This window comes from Prionailurus viverrinus, chromosome C2 (genome assembly GCF_022837055.1).
Source record: "Prionailurus viverrinus isolate Anna chromosome C2, UM_Priviv_1.0, whole genome shotgun sequence".
In the NCBI taxonomy this organism is placed as follows: Eukaryota; Metazoa; Chordata; class Mammalia; order Carnivora; family Felidae; genus Prionailurus; species Prionailurus viverrinus.
In genome coordinates, this window is record NC_062569.1 from 36,653,326 (window position 1) to 36,680,452 (window position 27,127).

General features: G+C 44.6%; 1 protein-coding gene across 1 annotated transcript in view; it reads left to right on the top strand.

Moving 5' to 3' along the window:
• The window catches only part of ZBTB38 (zinc finger and BTB domain containing 38), a 170,999-nt gene that overhangs the window by 18,360 nt on the left and 125,512 nt on the right, over positions 1–27,127 (top strand). Inside the window, exon 3 of the mRNA XM_047874299.1 lies at positions 6,081–6,172. The gene's annotated coding sequence lies outside the window, so the exon portion shown is untranslated. The remainder of the gene's footprint in view (positions 1–6,080; positions 6,173–27,127) is intronic.

Genomic DNA, 27,127 nt, shown 5'->3' on the forward strand with positions numbered 1-27,127 from the left:
TCCTCCTTCAAGCCAACCCAAATAGAAGAGCCCCAGAAATGCCTTCAACATGCTGAGGAGAAAGAACTTTAATATCACTCCATCCTTCCCCAAGTCCTCCTTCCAACTTAGTTAATTTCATTTTACTTTGAGCAGCACAAGTGTAGTGACTCATCTGCTCTTCTTCTCTGAGGGTCCTCACTTGCCTCTGGAGACAATAATAATTACACAATCAGTATATTATAAATGCTGGCGGTTCATTTTTAATTTTAAGAACTAAGCTCTAGGGGTACCTGGGTGGCTCAGTCGGTTCAGCATCCAACTTCGGCTCAGGTCACGATCTCACAGTTTGTGAGTTCCAGCCCCGTGTCGGGCTCTGTGCTGACAGCTCAGAGCTTGGAGCCTGCTTCAGATTCTGTGCTTCCCTCTCTCTCTGTTCCTCCCCTGCTCATGCTCTCTCTGTCAAAATAAAAAATAAATGTTAAAAAAAAAAAAAAGAACCAAGCTCTAGATGAAGCACCAACAGTTATATTTCTAGAACAAAACATAAAAGTTGTAAACCTCGGTGCCATGTAACAGTGATAGTAAGGGTGCCGGGCATTAGGGATTGGGAATCAGAGAGTAGAAGTGGAAGGACACACAAAGTGGGTCAGTTTCCTTGTTTACAAAAATGGGAGTCACACAAAGCTGCTTTACACCGATGGGTCAAGAACTAGAAAATTATACTTAAATTTCTGTTGCTTTTCTTTTTACTGGAAAGCCTTTGGTACTGTTTGAATTTTTTAAAATCAGGTACACGTTATATTTATAAATTTTAGAACGCTAGTTGGACTAGAAAATCACTGAAGGAGGGGCACCTGGGTGGATCAGTCAGTTAAGCGTCCAGCTCTTGGTTTTGGCTCAGGTCATGATCTCAGTTTGTGGGTTTGAGCCCACGTCGGGCTCCTCGCTGACAGTGTGGGGCTTGCTGGGAATTCTCCTTCCCTCTCTCTTCCTCTCTCCCCCCCCCCCCACCCCCCGCTCTCTCTCAAAATAAACTTAAAAAAAAAAAAAAAAGAAATCAATGAAGGGGAGGTAGACTGTTTCATGGTGAGGGAGCAGTCACTGGGAAGTTAGTTGGAGTCCCTTATGTGTGGGGACGTGCCGGGAGGTGGACGTGTCCAGGGTTGACTGCAGCTGGTGACCTCAGGGAGGTCTGGCCTTCCCGTCAGTGCTGAGTCACTGGCTGAACTGCAGCTGACACGTTGTCCTGACTGTAAGGCCACCACAGGTGCCCCCTCCCGCTCAGTCCCCAAAGCCTCAGGGACAGACCTCTGGGAATAGAGCGGAGGTGCTGGCAAGTCCAACACAACCTCCCGGAAAGCCTTCCTCTCCTGACAGGGAATGTGCCGTGGCTGTCCTCTTCTCTCTTTGTCCCCTTTTCTGATGATGTCATTCTCATCTGTCCCATGGAGCTGTTGGCAGAACACAGCCTCTGGAGCTGGAAGACCTGGGTGAGAAGGTGGCCACACACCGCCTTGTCCAGGGATCTTGTGCGGGACACCCAGATTTTTTACACCCTGTTTCCCTCCTGCCCTCCCGTAACATGCCCTTCCCACGTCTCTGGGTTCTTTGTTGTATAGGAGACAGAGACAGGCAGAGACAGAGAGACCTGGCCAGCCCAGATGTGTCACCATCAATAGGCATCTGGTGAGGGACCACCTTATACCACCTTCCCCTCGGAAGTTTGTAGCATTGGGCCTTCCTTCCGGGCAGACCACATTCAGCGCTCACGTTTACCCGGTTCAGCTCTGATGTTCACACCTTCTCCAAGAATGGCTGTGTGTGCCTGTGCATGGTGTGTGTTGCTGGTAATGATTCTGGAGGGGTTTCACTGTAAGGCCGTTCTTCTCTGCATTCTTTTGGTAAGCGTGTTGTGATAAGATGAGGCTGAGACCAGGGGTGAGTTTGAGTTTTTCCATTCCCTGGATTTGGACAGGAGGAGAAAGGCCTGAGAAGCTCTGAGCTAGTTGGAGACTGCTCTCACCAGCCCCTGAGCCAGTGTCTTATGATCACTTGCTCTTGCTGGAGAGGATTTTTCTGGGAAGGCCTGTGAGTCAGGAGCCCCAGAATCCTCGCCTAGATGACTTCAAAGGAGTCACGGGCTTCTCGATGCCTGACGAATAAGTGGAAGATGATACAGCTTGCCTTCACCAGTCTCAAAGCCTTCTGACCCTTTTGGGGAGAGGATCAGCAGTGGGGAAATGTGTCATCAGCGTTTCCCTTTGCTGACCCTTTGTCTTTCCTGCAGACCCATGTCTGATTCCGCATCCAAGAAGCTTGACGTCTGATTTCTGCTCTTATCTTGTTTTGCTTTTTTCCATTGTTTTTCTAAATTCTAAATCGAATCATTCAGGGCTCTTGATGGTCTCCAAAATGAGTTGATTTTTCCTAGCCTGTTATTCAGATTCTGGCCCCTTCCCATTTTCCCATTTGCAACGCCCTGTCATCCCACCAAATTCATCAGCTAACCATTTCCTGAGTCCATCACAGACACTTCCACCCTTGTTTGTGCTTGTCCTCTCATCTGGATGCACCCCGCCACCCCCACCCCTCAGATTTTACTTTCTCTTCTCCTGTAAGTCTGTTGAAATCCTGCTGGAGCCCCTCCTGCTGCTCTGTGGGGCCCTGCCCCAGCTGCTCTAGCCCTGGCCGCTCCTCCAGCCTCTGAGCCCATCGTCCTGACCGTACTTGTGACACCCTTGTACTTGGCATACGTTCTGTGTGATGGCCGTTAGCGTCTTATCTGCCCAGCTTTTCCTTTGTGTTGGGGATGTGTCTTTCACTTCACTGTATTTCCAGAGCATTTCCAGAGCTTGGGATGGACTGTGTGGTGTATCCCGAATATGCAGTGGGTGATCCTTGATGTTTGCCCAAGATAAGGATGAAACAATCTGCCGCCCTGAGCAGTGCACCAAGTGTTTGTTCCCAGAACGCTTGGGTTTGATAGGAGCCTACAGCTGAGAGTTGGGGGAGGGGTGCAGGGAGAAGAAATCCAGAGTTGGCTGGGGTTATGTCTTTTCTGTATTGCTTCAAGTAGCATTAATTTGAAAAAGTAAAAAATTCAGTGCTAAAAATCTGAAAACCATTGGACTCGTTGTTAATGTCCATGCCTAATGTGGTCAACAGTAGGGAAAATTCATGCTCGCCTTTGAAAGGAGTGCCAGTAGTACTGAGGAGACCATCAGGAAAGGAAGAATTTGATCCAAAGAGTGGGCATTTATTTATTTTATTTTTTTATTTTTTAGAGAGAGAGTGTGTGTGGGCAGCGGAGAGGGCAGAGGGAGAGGGAAAGACTCGGCATAGAGCCTGACACGGGGTTCGATCCCATGACCCTGGGATCATGACCTGAGCCGAAATCAAGAGTTGGATGCTCAACTGACTGAGCCGCCCAACTGCCCCAAAATGCCCCAAAGAGTGGGCATTTTATACAGTGCCAAGAAAAAAAATTACTGTCCTACAGAAAGGGATTTAGTAGACAAATGAACTTGCCAAAACCATGTGAATTCTAGAAGTTTGCATTTTGGGTCACAAAAGATCACAAGTGATTGAAGCTGCACAGTGGTTAGAAGACCTGTCTCCTCTGTGCAGGTCTTTGAAGCCCACAGAAGACAGTGGAAAGCCCAGTCAGTAAAGCTTTGTCTGTATGCAAAAGACAGCACCAAGGCCTACCAGCTCAATAGAAAGGGGATGAGGTGGTGTCAGGGCATAGGCAAAGGACACCTAGGACAGTGCGTCAGGTGCAGCCAGGCCCAGGAAACCTGAGGGGGAAAATTGTTCACCTGCTTGCTTGCTCTTTCAGGCGCCCCCTCCCTGTTTCTCTTGCCTGTCTCTGTTGTCTACCTCTGTGTGGTCAAGATGGCTACCGGCCCTGAATCTACAGGACCTTGTGGCACCAGAGACTGCTACCATCTGACCTCAGACTGGCCACCCCTCAGATCTGGGTCCAGCCCATGCTAAGTGGTCCATTCCCTACTCAATCAGTGCGTGTGTGGTGGGGAGGGGAGTCACTGTGAGGTCAAGAAGCACTAACAGTGGGGCACCTGGGTGGCTCAGTCGGTTAAGCGGCCGACTTCGGCTCAGGTCATGATCTCACGGTCCGTGAGTTCGAGCCCTGCGTCGGGCTCTGTGCTGACAGCTCAGAGCCTGGAGCCTGTTTCAGATTCTGTGTCTCCCTCTCTCTGACCCTCCCCCATTCATGCTTTGTCTTTCTCTGTCTCAAAAATAAATAAAATGTTAAAAAAATTAAAAAAAAAAAAAAAAAAAAAAGAAGCACTAACAGTGCAGGCTGGCTACAGGAGGCAGAGTATGGGAGCCTAGGCTCCCCAGGACAAGAAAGGTGTGACTGGCGTTGCAGTGATCGCTTGCCTAGTGCACACTCACTGACACAGAGACACCCAGCCCTGTACTTTGCAGGGGGGTGGAACACACGCGTCTGCAGCGCAAGCCTGGCGATGATGCACTGACAGCTCCCGGCAACAATTGTAATGCTCTTATTCCTCTGGAGGCTGCAGCCTCATCTCTTCTCCTTACTGTGGACTTTACAACGTAGGATGGGGTCTGCTTGGCCAGTTTCTCAGCCTTGGCAACAGAGGAAGTCAGAAATTTTGAGGCCTTCGTGCATAGTGCAGTTACATCTGAAGTAAAGGATCGTGTCTGAAATCAGCACGTAAGATGAAAACATATTTAACCAAAATGTCTCTTGAAAATCCTTTAAATCACCCAATAAATATGGGACACATACATCTCTCACTAAGCCCCACACAGCCAATTTTTCTTCTAGCATCACAGCAGGCCATGTTTTTTGGCTGACAACCAGGCAGTGTGGTTGGCTCGCATTCAGGGGCTATGTTTTATGAAAAATTTTTAAATGTTAGATCCATTCTCAGCTAGAGGCAGCTATATGCCACAGAGGCCCATGGTAGCTGAGGACCCCAGGGAAATGTAGGCTCCCTCTGAGGCATCTCATCAGAGGAGTGTGGAGGGAATACCCCACAACGTTAAATCTCCCTACCCTGTTCCTTTCTTCCCCGCTCCTCCCCCATTTTCCTTCCTTCCTTCCTTCCTTCCTTCCTTCCTTCCTTCCTTCCTTCTCCCTCCCTCCCTCCCTCCCTCCCTCCCTCCCTCCCTGCCTTCCTCCCACTTTTCTTTCAGGGATATATAGTTAAATAGATGACTAGTTGTTTGTGGGATACAGTGTCACTGTAAAAGTATAGTACCCCTGTTTGTCTGTCCATCTGGTATTTATATATCATTTCTCCACAGGGGGATAAAGCACTCTTTCAGGCTGGGACAGTGTTTTATAGTTTGCGGCATCTCTGCACCCCCGAACCCAGGCACCCCCGAACCCAGCCCTTTGTACGTAGTGTCCTGCTTTCATGTTGTTTAGTTGTTTGCTTACTGGCCGACTCTAACCCTCCTATGCTTGGTTCTCCTACCTGAGAAATGAACCTTAACTAAGGAGGAAAAAGGGTGCATAAAACAAACACTTGTTGGAGTTTGAAGGATTAGCTAACCATGGAAGGCTCATCCTCCAGATCATCTCCCAAAAAATGAAAACATGGACTGGATCAGTGGTTTTGAACTTGGCGATCCATAACAGTGACCTGAAGAAACAGATTCTGATTCAGTAGCTCGAGGGCAGGACAGGAATCTGCATTTCTGACACCATGGCTGCTGATGCCTAGTCCTCCCCCAATGCTAACGTTACTGCTACACTGCATGTGACGGGGAAGGGCTGTGATTGGAGGAACAGTCCCACGTCCTTGTGTGTGAATGGAGGATAGTAATACTCCTCAACACCCGGCATGTAGGTTTCTTGTAAGGACAAAATGATTTAACATTTGCAGAGTGTTTTGAGCAGTGCCTGACACAAAGTGAGTGCCATGCCTGTGTTTTTAAGTAACAGTGCCTTTGAGAGCCCATGCCGGTTATCTGCCAGCACACCTCTGAAGCACATGAAATCAGCTTCCTCAGATGCAAGCGAAATCTTGGGTGGAGACAGCTGGAAAGCAAAATACGAAGCAGCATGAATGTTACTCACGATAATTTTATCTGCCCAGGAGCACAGACAACCCACAGGACCTGGACCATACCTGCTGTCCCAGAGGGCACAGCCCCGGCTGGGCTGGAAGAGACAGGAACAGCTTCACAGGTACACGCCTTCCACAGTGGCCCCCCCAGCACCATCCCCCTCCTCCTCCCCAGGGCTCAGCCTGCCTCCAGGGGACAGGTCTCTGCTGAGTTCTATCATATTATTGACCCCCTCCAATTGCTAGTGACCACATCTCTCATGCTATTTAAAATGATCTGACTTATGTGGATCTGTTTATTTGTTTGTTTATTTATTTATTTATTTATTTATTTTATTATTTATTTTGAGAGAGACAGAGCAGGGGAGAGGCAGAGAGAAGAGACAGAATCCCAAGCAGGCTCCACACTGTCAGCATGGAGCCTAATGGGGCTGGAACTCATGAATTGTGAGATCATGACCTGAGCCGAAACCAAGAGTCGGACGCACAACTGACTAGGTCACCCGGGTGCCCCTGATCTGTTTATTTATTAAGTTTTCACCACAGTCTCATTCTCTGTACACCCCGCACCTCGTACAGTGCTTGACACATAGTAGTTGCTCCATAAATACTTGTTGAATGCACACACCACAACAGTGTCCTAAGTATGGAATTGAAGGGGGAATATAACACATTCTTTCTCTTTTGTCTATCATCACTTTTCTATCATTATGTTAGGCTGGAAGCTGCTTCTCATAGGCAGAGGGGTCTGAAGGCAGACCGTCCTGTGTGAGAACTATGAGAAAAGGGACCTTCCCAACTTGTCCTGAAAGGTTCTCAGCCCTTGCCCAGCTGCTGGCCAAGGGGACATTTGTCTTTCTTAAAAAAAAATTTTTTTTAATGTTTATTTATTTATTTTTGAGATAGAGAGAGCAGGGGAGATACAAAGAGAGAGAAAGAGAGAGAATCCCAAGAAGGCTCCGTGCTGTCTAACTTGAGGCTCAAATCCATATATCACAAGATCATCACCTGAGCTGAAATCAGGAGTCAGGTGCTCAACTGACTGAGCACCCAGGCATCCCTGGGACATTTGTCTTAAAGACTCAGTACAGAGTACAAGGTGGCTGGTGCCTGGACAACCCTGATTCTCAGAAATATCCCCATGCTCCAGATGGGAGGCATAAAACCCAAGCCACTTGTGCTTCCCATGCTTTTCAATTTACTTCTCTTGACCATTGATGATAAAATGTACTGTCTTATATATCGATGGAACATGGGCAAGGCATCTCAGTAGCCCAAAGCAAAGACAGAAAATTCTTAATGGGGGAGGGGAGTGGCAGGTCACAGATGAATTCATAATTGCAACCAACCCTAGCTTCTGGGTAGTGTTCCTCACTAGGACTCCTTTTGGCATTTGGGCTGGCATACTATTTTGTGCTGTGGGACTTTCTCACACACTCAGGCAGTTAAATCCGCCATCCCCAGGGGACGAAATGCCAATAGCGTTGGAGTCTTTTGACAACCAAAAAAAACCGCCACCAAGCACACCCACTGAGGTGTGCTCCATTTGAGAACTGCTAGTTAGGGGAAAGTAAATTACTTCATTTTACTTAAATGTGGTGTTTTAGCATCATCGTGTTTGGGCAGTTTAAAAAATTAATTTTCAATTACAGAAGTAGTATGTTCTCTTTGTAAAAATAGATTCTAGATAAAGCTGGTCTCCCCTGACACCCATTTCTAGTTTTAGTCACCTCCCCACCTCTAGGAGGAAACGAGCATGACCAATATGGTTTCCACCCTTGCAGACCTCTCTCTATGTGCTTACATACTCGCCTAGAAACCTGTACACACGTATAGCGGAGTGTTGCTGTTCATGTATATTCTACTGTGTATTTCACCTGCAGCTGGAGGTTTTCACTCGGCAACACGTGTGGAAGGTCTTTGCATGTCAGAACACGTAGCAATGCCTCATCCTGTGCAGCAGCTGCACGGTATTTTACCATGTCGAAGAGCCTCTTAGCAGAAAGCTGCAAAGGAAATTACTACCCTGGATGAGGCATTGCCTGCGGTCTGGTCACAGGACCAGATGAGACAAAAGCTGAGGTCATTTCGAATCATCGCCTCCAACCCCGCTGTTGTCCACAGAACAAAGCAGTGCCTTGACTTGAATTTGGAAGTAGTATCTGGAAGCCCAGCTCTTCTGGCTGGTGTATCAACCCAGCTTTCTGAGTCTTCGGCACTGAAATGGATTCATTTTCTTCCTTAGCCTCTAGTGTGCCATTTTCCATCATTAATCTCTAGTTCTAAGGGAGCCAGTTTGGTGATCGCCTCTGTCCCTTAACCAAGTAATGCGTGAAGAAGGATGTTAATTACAAGTCTGTGAAGTGAGCACCTAATGTCAGGCGCTGTCATCCCTTATCTCTAAACCTCACAGCAGTCCTACACAGTAGGGATTACTAGCTCATTTTCATAGATGAGGAAACTGAGGCCTGGAGAGATTAGATGATTTGCCCAAGGCTGTTCAGTGAGTAAGTGGCACAGCCAAGACACAAACCCAGGGCTTGCTCTCAGATGACAAATGATGATATCATCAGCTTATTTATTCATCCAGCAACATCTCCTGAGTGTTTCTAATGTGCTAGAAATGGTACCCAGCACTAGGAATGCAGTAATAAACAAAGGTGAGATCTCTTCCCTCATAGGGCTTGCATTCTAGTGGGGGAAAGAAGAAGTAAACAAATACATACTGTAATCTAGGGAATGTTAAATACCATGAATGAACATAAAACAGAATAAGGGGACAGTATGTTGCAAAGGGGCTTCTTTATTTTTTTAAAAAAATATTCTGTAATGTTTATTTTTGAGAGAGACACACAGAGAGAGAGAGAGAGAGAGAGAGAGAGAGAGAGAGAGAGAGAGCAAGTGGGGAGGCGCAGAGAGAGAGGGAGACACAGAATGCAAAGCAGACTCCAGGCTCTGAGCTGTCAGCACAGAACTCACAAACCACGAGATCATGACCCAAGCTGAAGTCGGATGCTTAACTAGCTGAGCCACCCAGGTACCCCTCAAAGGGCTTCTTTAGAAAGACTGTTGGGTAAGGCCTCCCTGAGGTGGAGATATTCAAGCAGAGATCTGAATGAAGCAAGAGAATAAGCCATGCTGAAACCTCAAGTGAAGCAGTGTTGCAGGCAAAGAGCAATATGTGCAAAGGTCCTGAGGTCAAGCATGCTAGGCATGTTCAAGGAGCATAAGGTGGCCAGCAAGGCAGAGAGAGAAAGAGGAGGTAAGATCAGAGAGGACGCCAGGCCCTGATCACCTGAGCTTTCTAGGCCATTGGTAGGACTTTGGATTGACTCTGAGTATGGTAGGTCTTGAGAGAGTTTTGAACAGGAGATTGGTATGAACTAGCTTAAGGTATTAGAGAATCATCCTGGCTCTTGTGCGAAGAAAACAGTGTAGTGGGGTAGAGTAGATTCAGGGACATCAGGTAGGAGGCTGCTGTAGGAATCCAGGGAAGAAAAGATAGCGGCTCGGGTCAGAGTGGTAAGCTGTGGAGAGGGTAAGAAGGGATCGGATTTGGGGTATGTTTTGAAGCTAGAACTGATAAGGCTTTTTGACAAATTGGATAACTTTTGAGGAAGAAGAAGAGCAGTTAAGAATGACTCCTAGGGCTCTGCCTGAGCACGGCTTTGGAGGTGGTACCACTTACTGAAATTAGAAAGCCCAGTGTGGGGTGGGGAGCCAGGGAAACAAGTTTGGGGAAGAGTGGAGAATCATGAATTCTGTTTTTGACACATTATGATTGTGATCATGCCTGTTGACCCTGCAGATGGAAGTGTTGAATCAGCAAAGGGACCATCAGGAAAAGGAAAAGAGTTCAGGCCAGAGATACAGATGTGGGACTCACCAATGTATTTGAAGAGGTACGGGCTTACTGGGGACCTATTCACTCAATTTATTACCTGCTGTGTGTGTCACAGTGCTCCATACTTGGAATGTAGCAGAGAGCAAGACAGACATGGTGATTATTCCAGGTGACTTCCTCTGAGCCCAGAATGCCACCAGGAATGGTCTTAACTTGTTATTATCAAACTTATTCAGTGGGTAGAGTAGGAGCAAGCATAGAGATGATCACACACGAACCCCCAAACTCCTCTCCAATTGGCAGCTGAGGAAATGGAGACATTAAGTGATTTGTTAAAATCTGTTGTTTACCATTTGTTGTTGTTGTTGTTGTTGTTGTTGTTGTTTTATTGAGAGACAGAGAGAGACAGAGCATGAGCAGGGGAGAGGCAGAGAGAGGAAGAAACACAGAATCCGAAGCAGACTCCAGGCTCCAAGCTGTCAGCACAGAGCCCGACGCGGGGCTCAAACTCACAAACTGCGAGATCATGACCTGAGCCGAAGTCGGACGCTCAGCCGACTGAGCCACCCGGGCACCCCAAAATCTGTTGTTTAAAAACCACTTACATTTTAGATTTTTTAAACGCATGTATCCAGCCCAAATTGTGTATATTTTTCAGTTTTATTTGTATTTTCTTACACTCTAAGAAAGAAAGGTAAAATTGAGTGGAGAGTAAAATAGAGGGTCAAAGACTTTGCTAAAAAGACCTATAAGGAATTCAACTGGATTCAGTAAATATTTATTGAATACCCACTGTGCTGGAGCCCAAGCCGTGTCCTAAACCTCAAGAAACATACGTACGCGCTCCACTCCCATGAGATTTTTTTAAAAAGCATCCTAGGACGACCTGCAGAATGTTCACAGATCGTATCTCTGCTAAGGGATTTGTATCTAGAATGTATAAAAACTCCTACAACTCAATAATAAAAAGACAAATAACCCAATTTAAAAATTGGCAAAAAATCTGAATAGACATTTTTCCAAAGAAAATGGGATGCCTGGGTGGCTCAGTCGGTTAAGCGTCCCACTTCAGCTCAGGTCATGATCTCTCAGTTCCTGAGGTTGGGCCCCACATCAGGCACAATGCTGCTATCTGCAAGGAGTCTGCTTCAGATCCTCTGTCCCCCTCTCTCTTGTTGACCCTCCCTCCCCCACTCATGCTTTCTCGCTCTCTCTCAAAAATAAATAAATATTAAAAAAAGAAAGAAAATGTACAAGTGGCCAATAAGCCCATTAAAAGATATTCACATCACTAACTGTTAGGGAAATACAAATCACAACCACAATGAGGGGCACCTGGATGGCTCAGTCAGTTAGGCATCTGACTTTGGCTCAGTTCATGATATCGCGGTTTGTGGGTTCGAGCCCCACATCGGACTCTGTGCTGCCAGCTCAGAGCCTGGAGCCTGCTTTGGACTCTGTGTCTCCCTCTCTCTCTGCCCCTACCCCACCCACACGCTGTGTCTCTCTCTCTCAAAAATAAATAAACATTAAAAAAAAAACCCACAATGAGATAATCACTTTACACCCTCTAGAATGGCTGTAATAAAAAAGACAGACAGTAACAAGTGTTGACAAGGATGTGGAGAAATTGGAAACCTTATATATTGCTAGTGGGATTGTAAAACAGTAAAGGCACTTTGGAAAACATTTGGCAGTTTCCCAAAGTGTTAAACATAAGACTACCATATGACCCAGCAATCTCATGCCCAGGTGTATTTCCAAGACAAATTAAACATTTTTCCACACAAAAACTTGTGTATAAATACAAATGATTATATACAAATGGTATTCACAGCAGCATTATTCATAATAGCCCAAAAATAGAAACAACCCCAAGTCCATAAACTGATAAGTAAATAAACAAAACGTGGTATACCCACACAATGGAATATTGTTCAGGAAAATTACCTGGGAAATAAGTTTAAGGTGAGAATGGACAGCCAAGGACAGAGTTCTGTGAAGCACCAATACTGAAAATACAGCGACAAAGGAAGGGTGAAAACAGATGGTCAGGAGTAGTCGATGATGAGAGAGTTGACATTAGGAAAACCAAGTGTGGACCTCCAAGAAGGAACAGCTTAATGGAGGCAAATGCTATAGGGAGGTCACTGGTAAAAAGCAAGACACAACCACCACATGCAACGGACATTCACGATCGCTGCTTCGTCTGAACACGCTAGCCTTTAAGACATATCTAGAACAGGTGAGGAAATTGAAATGTGGAAAACGTTTTTCTAGAACTATTGTTTATTTTATTAGGGGTGATATGATCCTAGAGGTGTGTGGGGAAAAGTTCTTATATTTTAGAAGTGCGTACTGAATTATTTCAGGGTGAAATGTCAGAAGGTCTGTAATTTATGATATAATTCAGCAAAATAAAAGGAAACAATTATGGCAAAATGTTAGGGTTAAATCTAAGAAATGGGTATGTGTGTTCATTATGCTATTCTAGTTTTCTGTCCACTGGAAAACTTCAGAAATCTAAAAAATTATTAAATAAACAAAACCTGAGAAGAGGCCACTAGAGTAGGCAGTTAGGACAGCCCTGGTGACCCCCCCAAAAATAGCTGTGGTTGAGAAATGGGCATACTATCCAGATTATAGGAGGTGAGGCTGGGGAATGGGCATAAATACTCACAGTGGTGTATTTCTAGACACTTTTTGTCATCAAGGGATCTAGACTTGACTTTATATTGTGAAGAGTTAGCAACTTCCCCTAGATGTGCTACCAAGGACTTTTGCAAAAGAAGGAAGCTGGGTAAGACTGTGTTTGGGTGGGTTGAAAAGATGAGGCACCCATTCTGGATAGGTGTCTGGCCCAGGAAGAAGCTCTGGTGGTTTCTATGGGAAAAGGAGGTGCAATGCTTCTGGGATGACAGAACATTAACAACCACCACAACAAAAAAGGGTTTGGGAGGGATGGTCAGGGCTGGTAAAGGTCAGTCCTTGGGGACACAGGTGTAGAATCTGCAAGGGTTGCCCTTGCAGATGAACACATGGGCCTGGACAGGTGCACAGCTCATAGTGCTGGGGAAAGTGAACTCTGCCCCATGGGGCACACAGGGATATGAACTTTAAAGAACGGTGGAGTTCTGCTCAGGATGCCGCTCTTTCCATCCCACAGTATCTAAAGCCAAGCAGACATTATGCTGTGAGAATAAGTTTTTCTTTTCCCGACCCCATCTGTCTGCATTTGAGATTCATAATGCTTCTGTTGACTGAACTTTGACCCTGTGGTGTGTGAGCTAATTATTTTGGCCCTATTATGCAAGGAGAGTATTCTCCCATCTCGTCCCTGGGTTCCACCTCTTAGCTGGCACATTTCTTCTCCCTAAACTCAGAAAAGCTGTATAAGGCTGTTGTGTGTGGATGGGGGTGTGCACATGTGTGTGTTGGGGGTGGAGAGGTGGGAAGGTGGGGGCTCGCACCTCTCATAAGGACCCATCAGAGTGCCTACCACACCAGAGGTTTCCAGTGTTACTTTTCTTCCCCACCCCTCCCTCACCCATCCTAACAGCTTAGTTTCTGTCCAAGCCCTAAACTATTCATCACTGTGGCATCTGAAAACACCCCCATGGAGTTCCCAAAGGCCACCCAGGAGACAAGATCACCCCCGCTGGGAACTTCTGCTCAGAGCATGTGAGTAGAAGGCAATGTCAGTCCTCAGCAGGGGCTGGGGATGGCAGTTTCTGGATTACTGAGCTGCTTTGTGGGAAGAAATTTCCTAGAACAGCCCCCAACTGGGAGCCACTGCTCTAAATAGAGACTGTGATTTCATTTTTCTTTTCTTTTCTTTTCTTTTCTTTTCTTTTCTTTTCTTTTCTTTTCCTTTTCTTTTCCTTTTCTTTTCTTTTCTTTTCTTTTCTTTTCTTTTCTTTTCTTTTCTTTTCTTTTCTTTTCTTTTCTTTATTTTATTTTATATATTTATTTTGAGAGAGAGAGAGTGTGAGTGGACCAGGGGCAGAAGAGAGAGGGAGAGACAGAATCTCAAGCAGGTTCCTTGCTTGTCAGTGCAGAGCCCTATGCGGGGCTCAAACTCAAGAACCATGAGATCTTGGCCTAATCCAAAATCAAGAGTGGGGCACTCAACCGACTGAGCCACCCAGCTGCCCCCCAACTGTGATTTTTACCACTCATCTCCAGAATTCCTACTGTTCACCTCTGGCCATGTTACGCCCAAGGTGGGGAACATCCCCAAGGTTCTCCATCCTGGCTGCACACTGGAATCACAGGGATCTTAAAAATGCTGTCACCTGGGTCTCACCCTAGAGAATCTGGTTTAGCTGGCCCGGGGGTCCCAACTATTTTAATGCCCCCAGTGATTAGCCAGCACTGATAACCAGTTACCAGAAGATATTCTTTGTGAATAAGCTTGAGGCTAGGGCAGGGGCGAGGGGAACAGCATTGAATAAATGCTTCCATTAACTGGGGAAGTGCCTTCATTAGCTCCTCCCCCTTTAATTTATTCTACTCTTTCTCTTCTTGTCCCTTCTACCCATTTTTATTATAATTATTTAGAATTGTGCGGTGCCCTTTTGTTCATCCAAGCTATTCTTCCATTGCAACAAAAGGTAAGAATGGAAAAGACAGCCGAGTCTAGAGCTCCTTAATGTTTTTATTTCCTCTTGGCTTACAATCTGGCCAAGGGAGCAAAGGAAGGTTAGGGAGAGACGCTGGGACTCAGGGTAAATGGGAAATGATTCAGGGTCCAGCCACACTCAGCCCAGCCCCATCGACAGAGCCAGGCATCAGACTTTCTAGAAGGTACACACCAAAGGCATCTCTCAAACCCTCCGAGTTGTCTTTATAGCTTAATGCTCACATCGGAAAGAGACCAAGACTCAAGCCTTCTTCTTCTCTTCCACATACCCTGTGGATTGGAGTCTCTGAAAGAAGGCACTGTCTACTGTGAATGTTTTATTCTGCCATCTGCCAGGAGGAAATTAGTGTGGGAAAACAGCCAGTGCAGCACTTTCACTACTAGCTTTTATGAAGGAAGAATCAAAGAACTGTCTTTCATTATTTGTAAAGCCTATGTTTCAGAACTTTATTCTTTGGTAGGCTCATGAAATTTACCCAAGAATCTTAAACTTAGGTGTCCCTGGTTTAAAAAAAACCACACAACTTGTGAGTTCTGCGTGGGTGGATTGCACATCGTTCATGCCATCACGCGAGTTGTAGCCCTGCATCTCAGACCACACACTCCTGGTTAGTATTAGACATAAAATGAGAGGAGGGAAACGGTTTGCATGTCCAAAGGTTGGTGATTGATGTGTTTCCTGAGTTAAAAAACAAGAAGTGTCTATTAGCCTTCCTTTTTGTTTTTTAAAGTAATCTCTCTACCCAAGGTGGGGCTCGAACTCATAACCCCAAGATCAAGAGTCACATGCTCTACCGACTGAGCCAGTCAGGTGCCCCCAAAACATCATTTAATTGACAGCAATATTTGCAATCGTTTATGGCTCTTTTGAAACTGACTTTAATCCATTAAGATATTCCTGCTCAACTCTGGCTAAGATTATGGTTCCAATTTAACCTGAGTACAGACGTAACTGCAGTGTTACACTTACATACATGAGACACCGGTGCTCATCGTGTACTGAACCTAAGGAGTGTCCGTATGGTCTATAATACTCTGTACATGTTGCCGTATAGGTCGTGCACGCATTTGCTTTCAGACTCATGGCTCACCCTCACCTGCTCTGCCCTGTGTCTCAGGGAGCCGACCACTGCAGACAGGTTTCCCTGACAGGTCGCCCTGTCACTTGGGTTCCAGCTGGGCTCAGCCAATGAGAAGCACTGGAGAGGACTGAAGGGAATGGCCAGGTTGTTTGTCCCTAAACCTCCTGCCCTTGGGTAGTATCTCTGACAGCAGCAGTTGCAAGGCTCCAGCCCCTACTGAAGGGCCTGCTGTGGCTCCAGCTACTGTTGGTGATCGTAGCCCCTGGGCTCCGGCAATACCATCCCTCTGATTGTCCCTCTAGCCTCAGGGTTGTGACTGACTTTCCACTGCCACTAACCTAAACTTCTCAGGTCATCCATCAAGTTGTATAAGCAATTCTCTGCATTAAGCTTCCTCTGTTAGAAATCCGTATAGTGGTTTCTGTTGTTCTGGCTAGACCCTAACTAATAACATATGTCATGGTTAAAATACATTTTCCTTTCACATGGATTAGCTGTTAGCAATTTTTTAAATTAGGGTTGTGGTTACCAATCTATTATTTCTGTAATTATTTGTTTGAAGGATAGTTCATGATCTGTTGAAGTTATTACTGCTTTTCTAAATGCTTAGATTTCACAAATGATTGTGAATTCCACCAACTTGAGCTTCAAAGCAGTGACCTAATTTTACCCATTATCTTCATATGATAAATGCCATGAAAATAGTGAATCATATGCCATTATTATGTTATTCATAGTAGCATTACTGGTGCATTTTGCAGAAATGGCCCAAAATCTTCTTGAGCTAATATACATACTGACTTCCAGCAACAGCATCATGAAGGAATGATCTGGTGGTAGTTACAGTAAAAGAAATGCTCATAATAACTTTGGAACTTAGAAGTAATTTATATCTCACTCTTTAAGTGATTTATTTTTATTATTACTTGTAATATCTTTCCTGAAACTTTGCCTAAAACTCTCTCTCCTGCCGACTGCAAATTCAGATCAACTGGATCATTCCAGGAGAGGAATGCATTAGTAGACAGTTTTCTAAGGGACCTCAACTAAATCAAGTCACTTTGGCTACCACTTCCTTTCTTCCCTTCCTTCCTCATCTTGCCCAGGCTTAAAGGACCCCATAAGTACAAGAAAAGTATATTAAAAGAGCCAGAAGTTCAGGGGCACCTGGGTGGCTCATTGGGTTAAGTGTCTGACTCTTGGTTTCAGCTCATGTCATTATCTTACAGTTTCATGAATTCAAGCCCCACGCTGGGCTTTGTGCTGACAGTGTGGAGCTTACTTGAGATTCCCCCTCTCTCTGCCCCTCCCCTGCTTGCACTCCCTTTCTCTCAAAATTAATTAATTAAATAAATAAAAACAAAACACAGAAGAGCCAGGATTTCAAACATGGAGCCTGGTACTGTACCTGTCAAGAGAGTTTAGCAGTGTCTGATTTAAAGATGGCAGATTAAGCGTGCTTGGTTTTATTGTCACCAAGACCCCACTAAAATGAACATTGGGTATTTAAAAAACGATAGATACCCAGTAATGGCAGAGGGACTCTCAGTAGATACCAGATTTCAAAGATTTTTCTGGAGGGTAAACAGTGGATGGAAGAGTGGTGGCTGAAGAAAGAGAACAGAGGAAGCTAAACTCATACTGCATGAGTGGAAGGTTAGAGGAGTATAGAATCGAGAAGGAAATCTTTTGCAAAGCAGAATTTGAGGCACTAGACAACTCATAAACATCAGCTGAGTGAGTGATGGACTGAAAGGGGAGTGATGGATAAAGTGGCACAAAGGAGCAGCTGGCCTCTCTCCCCACATGGCAGCAGGTAGGCTCTCCCCCCATCTCACCCCACTGCCCATAGGAAACAACAACCCTATTCTTTTCTCTACAGAATTTAATGGCCACGTGGATAAGCCCCCTGACATGTTGGTATTTAAGCGTTCCCTAGCAAATAGCTGGGTTTCTGCCAAGTAATCACAGTAAAAGTAATACAGGTAGCAAATGGTTACATAGCACTGTCATGCCTACACTATGTATCAATTTATTTAATGTTCACAGCAACTCTAGGAAGAAACTGAAGCACAGAGTGGTGAGATAACTTGCCTTAGATGTCACAGCAACTAACTGGCAAAGCTAGATCACCACAAGGTGAAGCCTCAGTAAGCCCCGTGCGGATTCAAAAAACAAAAAGTACCAAGTAACATCTTACTACCTCATTGTGAAGTAAAGAGAACCAAGGATGACCAGATATTTGCAGAAAGGTCACAACGTGAAAGATGGATACAAGTAAACACAAGAATGACCAGAGGAAAGAGTAAAGATAGGAAACAGAGGGGAAGAAAGAAACCTCCAGTTAGTATTCTCAGAGGTATTTGGGAAGATACTGCATCATAAGAGAACAGGATGCAGTGAAAGAGGAATAATCGGAGAAGTATGAATAGCCTCTGGAAATTAAGAAATACATTTGTAAAATCTAAAAACTTCCACAGAAGCATTTACCAAATGCATATTTATGCAAGGCACAGTTTCAGGCCTGGAGATGCAGGCAAGGTTCTTGCCCTCATAGAGCTTACATTCTAGGAGAGCAGAGAAGACAGATATTCAGCGATTTAATAAATAAATATATAATAGGTGATAAATAAAAATAAAGCAGGGAAAGGAGCTAGGGAGCGGGCAGGAGTGTTGCTCTTCTATGCAAGACCTAAATGAAATGAGGGGCGGAGCTGTGTGGTTATCTTGAGGAAGTATAGTCCCAGCACCTTGCCTCCTTTCAGGGATACACATATATGTATTTCTGTCCTTGGGGTGAGTACAGACTGTGAATGAACCAGGTGATAATTTGAATTCTCAGAATCTAAATTTCATAGAATCCTAGAATTCAGAGTATGTTTAAAGTAAAGATTATAGATGAGGAGACAGCCAGTGGAAGAGCTTCAAGTTTAAAGGGAGATGCGGAAGGAGGCAAGAATGGAAGAAGCATTCCGTCAAGGGAGGGCTAGCTAGACTGGGCCAAAGGAGCAGCCAAGAAAACCGTGGAATTGACAGCGTATGTGGGTGGAGGGAGTAGAGAAGAACTTAAGGCCGTGCCGCAGCCATAAAAGTCCTATCTATAATCATTACAGGTTCACAGGCCATTGAGCTCAGATATCAAATATGCACAGACAAAGAAGCCTGAGGAAGCCTGACTGCAAAATTGGAGGTAGCAGGAACACCCCCAAATAAAACTAAGCTGCCTTCAGTCTTAGCACCAGTTTGCACTACTAACACCTGCACCCTCACCCAAAAGCCTTCAGAAGTATCCTAGTTCAGGCCATGGTCAAGGAGTTTCATTGCATAACACACAGAAAACTTCCTCCAAATAGGCAATAGTCTCTTTCTCCCAAATCCCTCTGCACATAAGTGCTGCTCAGACCCTCTCTCTCTTCCTACCCCCACCAATCTCTCTGTCTCTGTTCTTCCTGCCTCATTCCCCCTCTCATTCCCTCTAAAGCAATCTCTCACACCTCAACCCAACCCAAATCTTCCCTCTTTAAGAAAGCCTAAACCCCTTTCCCCTAAGGGTGATCCCCCTTCTCCAGCCTGTTCCATTTGAATCCCTTACCTCAGCTCAGATAAACCAAAGAAATTTCCTCCAATTCACACCCCTTAGGAAGAAGGGAAAGTTAAGGAATTATAGAAACTTCTTGTTAAATGTCTTCACCGTTGTTATTAAACAGAAAACAAAAGTTGACATTGGAACTCATCAAGGAAAATTGAGAGCCAATCAGCTACCAATACAACAGATATTTTAGTTTCCCAGAGAGAAGGGGTGTTCAGGAGGGTGGGGGGAAGGAGAGAACAACAGCTCTGAACTGCCATTATTCGTGTGCATGTGTTTCTCTCCCGCTGAAGTAGAGAGATCATCTCATGCATTGTTGAAGTCTGCACCTTCCATAGCGCCTTAGCAGATACAAATACTTGAATGAATGAGAGAGTTTGAGTGAATAAGTGAATGAGTGCGTGAACATGGCAAGGTCAGACGGTGAGTGCAGTGAGGTTGCTCCCAAGTGTCATGTTACTCACCATCATCTGGGACAGTTTTTTGCCAGCTCTCCTGGGCTCCAGCATCTGTCTCCAGGGACCCTCCCGTCATTCCTCCTGCAAGTGTGCTCTTGCAGACCGTGGTCCTCAGCCAACTTCTGCAGTTTCTCATAACCACCTTATGAAGTCAGCACTTGGGCCTCTAGTCTCATGCTAGTTCCCAAACTTCTTCAACCCAGACCCTCCCGATTGTTGATTTCATAAATCAATAATCCCTTCACTCTCTCACTAATAGTGTGGATTAAGTAGTATCAAGGTGTAAACCCTTCAGAAGCGTTATGCACAACACCCAATACTTGCATCTCAAGGTCAACTTTTTGTTTTAATACCGTAAGCATTATTACAAAGAAATCATCACTAACCCAAATAATCTCTAATTCTTGGTATCTCCCATGGGAGCTGTCTACTAATCCTCCTTAAGCCCTGCTCTCATAATGTAATTTCTGTACTGGAAACCCAACTGCCTCATGCCTGAACTCCTCTTCCCAGCACTGAAAACCATCCACAAACTGGCCCCACTCATCCACAAACTGGCCCCACTTGCCGGATGTAACTCCATGTATACCCCAATACCCCCAGCATGCATCATTGACCTCACAATCAGGCATTGACTATTCCTACCTCTGTCCCTTTGTCAAGGCTCTGAAACCTTCTTTTCCTTCCCTTCCACCTTTCTTCTCCAGCCAGCTAAAATCAGGAAATTGGATGGCAAGGTTTCCTCCTAGTGTCCCTTCTCCAGGGAGACTTTCTTGATTCATCCAGTCCTCCTGTCTCTCTGAGCTCCCCATGCCCTCTCTACCCAGCTCATCCTTTACTTCATGGCCTGTAGTCTTATCTCCCCAGTGAGCTGGTGCCTTCCTCCTGGAAGGGCCCATGTCTTTTACTTCCCTGTATTTCCAGAGTGCCAAACACATTGCCTTTTTGCACACTAGGTGTTATTTTGTAACTCTGAGTCAAAGGAAGTAAATCCATTTGTCTACTTGCTGTTTACCCGGTGGTTCCCCAATTGATTCTTCTGGGGACACAAGAGAATTTCTAGAGTAATCAAGATCCAGATCTAGCCTGGTGGGTCCCAATTCCAGGCCTCATTTTCATGATTCTTCTTAAAGATCCTGTTTCTGTCTTTTTTTTTTTTTTTAATGGGGAGTAGAGCACTTGGGAAGATCATAAGAACTCCTGTTTCCACTAAATTAATATATGCATATTATGAGCTAAGCTGTACATAGTGTTTAGACAAGAGAGAATTTCTAAGAGGTGAAAATTATGGTGAAAGGAAGGAGTTGAGGAAGCAGGAGCCGTTGTCTTCCCGGGGGGGATTTCCATAGATTATACATAGAAGAAATAGCTGCATAATATTCAGCTGCAAGGAATGCCACGTTTCTGTATTTCTCTAAAATCCAATTAAACTTGGCTTCAAGGTCTTCACTCTCTCCAGCTGGGGAAGAGCCCAATATCATAATCACTGAGTCTCCCTGTTTCTGTCCCCAAGGCTTTCCTAGGCCCAGGGAGGTGGAGATGTCCTGGTAGGTAGACCATGGTGAGGGCTTTGGTTTCCACTGTTCCTTCTCCTACCCCACGTGCTAGTCAGGGATGATGCTGAGAGGACCATGGAGAAACTTCTTGGTGCTGGGTCTCTCTCCAGTGACTACAGGTTATCCATGGAGGCCCACACCCAGGCTCTCAAAGCAGGAGTGTTTAGTGTCCAACGTCCGTAGGCTTTCAAGTAGGCTCCCACCTGAGTTCCTGCAGGGGTGTTGGGTCAGAGACCCCTGCCACCCTGGAAACCTGCACTGACTACCTCTACACGTGAACATGCACACACATATGCATGCACGTGCACACACACACACACACACACACACGCACGCACACACTTCCCCCTCTTGGGGAACCACCAGTGGAGCTGGGCCACACTTTCCTCCTTTAATCCTGAGTAATTCCTAAGTCTGGCTTGTAAACAAAGATCTGAGTGAAAAGTCTTTATCCTGGAGCCTAGAAACTTCTCTATTTTAGACTGTGAAGCACAAAGGGCTGTTTCTTTTCCCCTGAGGACAGGAAGCCCAGAACTTAAAACTCAAGGCCAAGAAGAAAATTACCTTATCGTTCTTTTTTGCTGATAAGGCCACAGCAGTAAAAAGGATAAGACACCAGTTAACTTCTTCGTCACTCTGTTTCCTGGGTGAACACTTGAGCCTGTAGGATTTGTGTGGTGGAGGTGGGGGTGGGCTGGCTAAAAGCATTAACAAAGGAGATTTGGACACTTGATGAAATCTCAAAGGGCAGCTTAGGAGGACAAGCCAGGGAAAGAAACCTGAGCCACGTGCCTGCAGCATTAACTGCAGCAGGTGCCACTGTGTCCTGTGACCATTTGAAATGAGGAAACGGCAATTTGCAAACACTTCCTGTGTGGCAGTTAGACTAGGACCCGTGTGAGGAGCAGGGCGGCCAGTGCAGGGGCCAATGGGGCTAGCAGGACTGAAGACCACCTGCGCTCCACTCACAGAGCGATGCGGCCTGGCGTGGGGGCTGCACCCGAGGGGACACATTTTCCTAACTCGTACAGAGGTATCATAGGGCTCTTATGGCCCCACTTAGGAGGGACAGTGGGATAAGGGAATATGCCAAGCCTAGGAAAAGTCTGGGTATTTAGATGACTGTAACGATGGATAAAACTTTATACCAAGACCCAACCTTATGGTAAAGCTCAAGCGAACAGCAGGAAAACAAAAAGCATGTACACACCTGAACTGAACGCTGATCAGGAGAAGCCAGGGAAGGGAGATCAGGACAAAGTAACCCCTCCTTCCCTCCCCGCGCCCCCCCCCCCCACCGCCTCCACCCATATAGGCAGTGGTCTTGCGCCATGTTAAGAAGTAACCAGGTAACAGGGCTAATATCTAATATCAGTCCAGGCAAATGTGGAGAATTTTAAAAATAAATTCTCACTTAAAGAGTTGAAGTTTCAAGATGATTAGCACTGCCAGACTTCCTTATTTAGTATTGAAAGCAACCCAAAAATTATCTTTAAAAGTGTTCTCCTGTAAGCCTCTTAGAATGGGGGGAACTGGAAAAGAAAGATTTTGAGACTCCCCCTCATTACACAAGAATGGCTTTTTACAGGGGCGCCTGGGTAGCTCAGTTGGATAAGCATCCGACTTCGGCTCAAGTCATGATCTCATGGTTCATGGGTTCATGAGTTCAAGCCCTGCGGTGCACTCAGAGCCTGGAGCCTGCTTCAGATTCTGTGTCTCCCTTTCTCTGCCCCTACCCCACTTGTGCTCTGGCTCTCTCTCAAAAATAAATAAACATTAAGAAATTTTTTTCAAAAAAGAATGGCTTTTTACAAATTCACTTGGGAATTATGAGTGTAATAACTGTTCATGGCAGAAAATAATTAGATCCTACTGAATTGCTCTTTCAAAATTGTGTGTATGTGCAACACTACTATTTATGTTTGATCTTTTCCCCATACACTTGACAATTATGGATAGTCTCAGTCTTTTCCATGTTGGCCCATCTGAGAGGCAAATGATCTTCACTGTATTGTTCTCCATTTCCCTGATGCTAGTGATGTTGAACATCTTTTATATGCTGTCATTTCTACCTTTTCTCTACATATTACTTGTTCATATTCTTTGGCCTTTTTCTAATGTGTTGTTTGTTCAGTTAGTGCCGATACTCATCCTTTAACTATTATATCTCTTAAAAATCTTTTCTTGGGGTGCCTGGATGGCTCAGTCAGTTAAATGTCCGACTCTTGATTTCAGCTCAGGTCATGATCTCGCAGACTGGGCTAACAGTGTGGAACCTGCTTGGGATTCTCTCTCTCTCTCCCACTCTCTCTCTCTGCCTCTTGCCTACTTGCATACGCATCCACATGCATTCTCTCCTTCTCTCTTAAAATAAATAAATAAGCGGGGCGCCTGGGTGGCACAGTCGGTTAAGCGTCCGACTTCAGCCAGGTCACGATCTCGCGGTCCGGGAGTTCGAGCCCTGCGTCAGGCTCTGGGCTGATGGCTCAGAGCCTGGAGCCTGTTTCCGATTCTGTGTCTCCCTCTCTCTCTGCCCCTCCCCCGTTCATGCTCTGTCTCTCTCTGTCCCAAAAATAAATAAACGTTGAAAAAATAAATAAATAAATAAATAAATAAATAAGCTTAAAAATATATATCTTCTTAAAATCTTTGTTATCTGTCCTTTAACATCGTTTATGGTATCTTTTGCCATACAGAAGGCTTGGGTTTTTAGGTAGAGAAATTCATTGTTGATTTTCTTGATGGAATCTTGGATTTTGTGATTTATTTAGGACTGTCTTCTCTATCACCAGATTATAAAAATCTTCTCTTTTATTTTCTTATGGTACTTTCATTGCCTTTAAAAATGTTTGTATCATCAGTGTAGCTTTTATTTATTTGGCATACAATGCAGGGGTAAGACCATTCATTAAAACCACCTAACTGCATTTCCATGCATCCTAGAGAAAAGGGGAGGCTAAGTTCTTTCATCTGTCTAAGAGACAGTGGCAAAAACTCTACGAAAGAGTAAAGGACACATAACACCAGTCTGTATCCAACAAAGACCATTTGCTCTAGTGGGAAAGCTGTTATGACAACCATATCCAAAGTTTCTAAAGTGGTTCATATTTGCAATATTCTTTCATATAGACACATGATTACCATCCAACTTTTGATTTGGAAACTGGGGCTAGTATAGTCAATGGGATTGTGTAAACACAAGCCCATAAAAGAGGACAAGGCAAACACCACAGAAGATACATTGAATTCTATGAAGTCAGAGGTGCAAGCAACGTTTTTGCCTGGAAATATTAAGGAGAACATTCGAATTGGGACTTGAATTAGGCAAGTTAGATTTTGAGAGACCAAGATGGTCGAAGAGGTCATTCTAGGCCAAGGTAACATAGGAGCAAGGGTAGAGAAGCAGAGAACCACAGGTTGTGTTTCTGCACTCATGAGCTATCCAATTGTCTGCTATATAGAGAAGTAGCCAGGGATTAAATTAGATGATAGTTTGAGGCTGGAGGATAGAAACCTTGAATGCCAAGGTAACAAATTTGTGCTTTATTTTTTAGATAATGGATCACCACCGAAGGCTTTATTTTTTTAACAGCTTTACTGAGATCACAAACATACAACTCACCTATTTAAAGTGTACAATTCAGTGGTTTTGGGTACATTCACAAATATGTGCTACCATCACCACAGTCAATTTTAGAACACATTCATCACCTCAAAAAGAGATGTGTACCCTTGGGATGCTTGGGTGGCTCAATCGGTTAAGCGTCCGACTTCAGCTCAGGTCATGATCTTGCGGTTCGTGAGTTTGAGCCCCACAAGAGTCTCTGTGCTGACAGCTCAGGGCCTGGAGTCTGCTTTGGATTGTGTCTCCCTCTCTGTCTGCCCTTCCCCCACTAACGTATGTGCATTCTCTCTCTCTCTCTCTCTCTCTCTCTCTCTCTCTCTCTCTCAAGAATAAATAAACATTAAAAATTTTTTTTAGGGGCGCCTGGGTGGCGCAGTCGGTTAAGCGTCCGACTTCAGCCAGGTCACGATCTCGCGGTCCGTGAGTTCGAGCCCCGCGTCAGGCTCTGGGGCTGATGGCTCAGAGCCTGGAGCCTGTTTCCGATTCTGTGTCTCCCTCTCTCTCTGCCCCTCCCCCGTTCATGCTCTGTCTCTCTCTGTCCCAAAAATAAATAAACGTTGAAAAATTTTTTTTAAAAAGGAACATGTACCCTTTATCTGTTACCCCCTAACCCTCCATCCTCATCCCAAGCCTAAGAAACCACTAATCTATTTTTTATCTTTATAGATTTCCCAGCTCTAGACATTTCATTTAAATAGAATCATATAATATGTGGTCTTTTGTGACTAGCTTCTTGTGTTTGGCATAATATTAACACTAATGGCTAGAGCAGTAGAATTCTCTAATCAAAGTGGCTCTTTAGAAAGAATGTTCTTGATGCAGAATGGTAGAAGGAGGCTGTGAGGCCAGGGAGTGCCATTAGGAGTCCATAATTGTGCGTACCTGTTATGGGGTCTTATGCATGCTCAATAAGCAAGGTTTTTGGCTGCAAGTAAGAAAACACTAAACTATAAATGGCTTAAACAACAGGGACATAGTATCTTTGTGTGTATGCATGGTTTTTTTCTAATTTTTAAGTTTTTATTTTAATTCTAGTTAGTTAACATACAATGTTATATTAGTTTCAGGTATACAATGTAGTGATTCAACACTTCATACATCACTTGGTTCTTATCACCCATGACAAGTGCACCTCTTAGTCCTCATCACCTATTTCACACATCCCCACACCCACCTCCCCTCTGGTAACCATCAGTTTGTCCTTTATAGTTAAGAGTCTTGATTAAGAGTTAAGTTTCTTGATTTGTCCCTTTCTCTTTTTTCCCCTTTGTTCATTTGTTTTGTCTCTTAAATTCCACATATGAGTGGAATCATATGGTATTTGTCTTTCTCTGATTGACCTATTTCATTTAGCATAATACACTCTAGTTCCATCCATGTCATTGCAAATGGCAAGATTTCATTCTTTTTTGTGGATGAATAATATTCCATTGTATATATATTTCACATCTTCTTTATCCATTCCTCAGTTGACGGACACTTCGGCTGCTTCCATACCTTGGCTATTGTAAATAATGGTGCTATAAACACAGGGGTGCGTGTATCCCTTTGAACTAGTGTTTTTGTATTCTTTCGGTAAATACCCAGAAGGGCAATTGCTGGATGATAGATAGGGTAGTTCTACCTTTGACTTTTTAAGGAACCTCCATACTGTTGTCCAGAGTAGCTCTGCCAGTTTGCATTCCCCACAACAGTGCACAAGGATTCCTTTTTCTCCACATCCTTGCCAAACGCCTGTTGTTTCTTGTGTTGTTGCTTTTAGCCATTCTGACAGGTAAGAGGTGATATCTCATTGCAGTTTTGATTTGCATTTCCCTGATGGTAAGTGATGATGAATATCTTTTAATGTATCTGTAGACCATCTGGATGTCTTCTTTGGAAAAATGTCTGTTCATGTCTTCTGCCCGTTTTTAGACTGCATTATTTGTTGGGACGCCTGTCTGGCTCAGTTGGTAGAGCATGCAGCTCTTGGTCTTGGGGTTTTGAATTTGAGCCCCACATTGGGTGTAGAGGTTACTTAAAAATAAAATCTTTTAAAAAATTTTAAAAATTAATTTGAGTGTTTCTGGGGTGTTGAGTTGTTCTTTATATATTTTGTTACTAACACTTGGCCTTTTAGTTTTGTTGATTGCTTGGATTTAGCAAGATTTTGTTCATTAAATTTGTAACTGTTTTTTCTCTTTTGGTAACTGAAATTCCTCAGAGGATTTGACATGAAATTTGTAAATGTTGTTTTAAATGTTTATGAATACTTAGTTAGGTCAATTTATATAAATAGTTA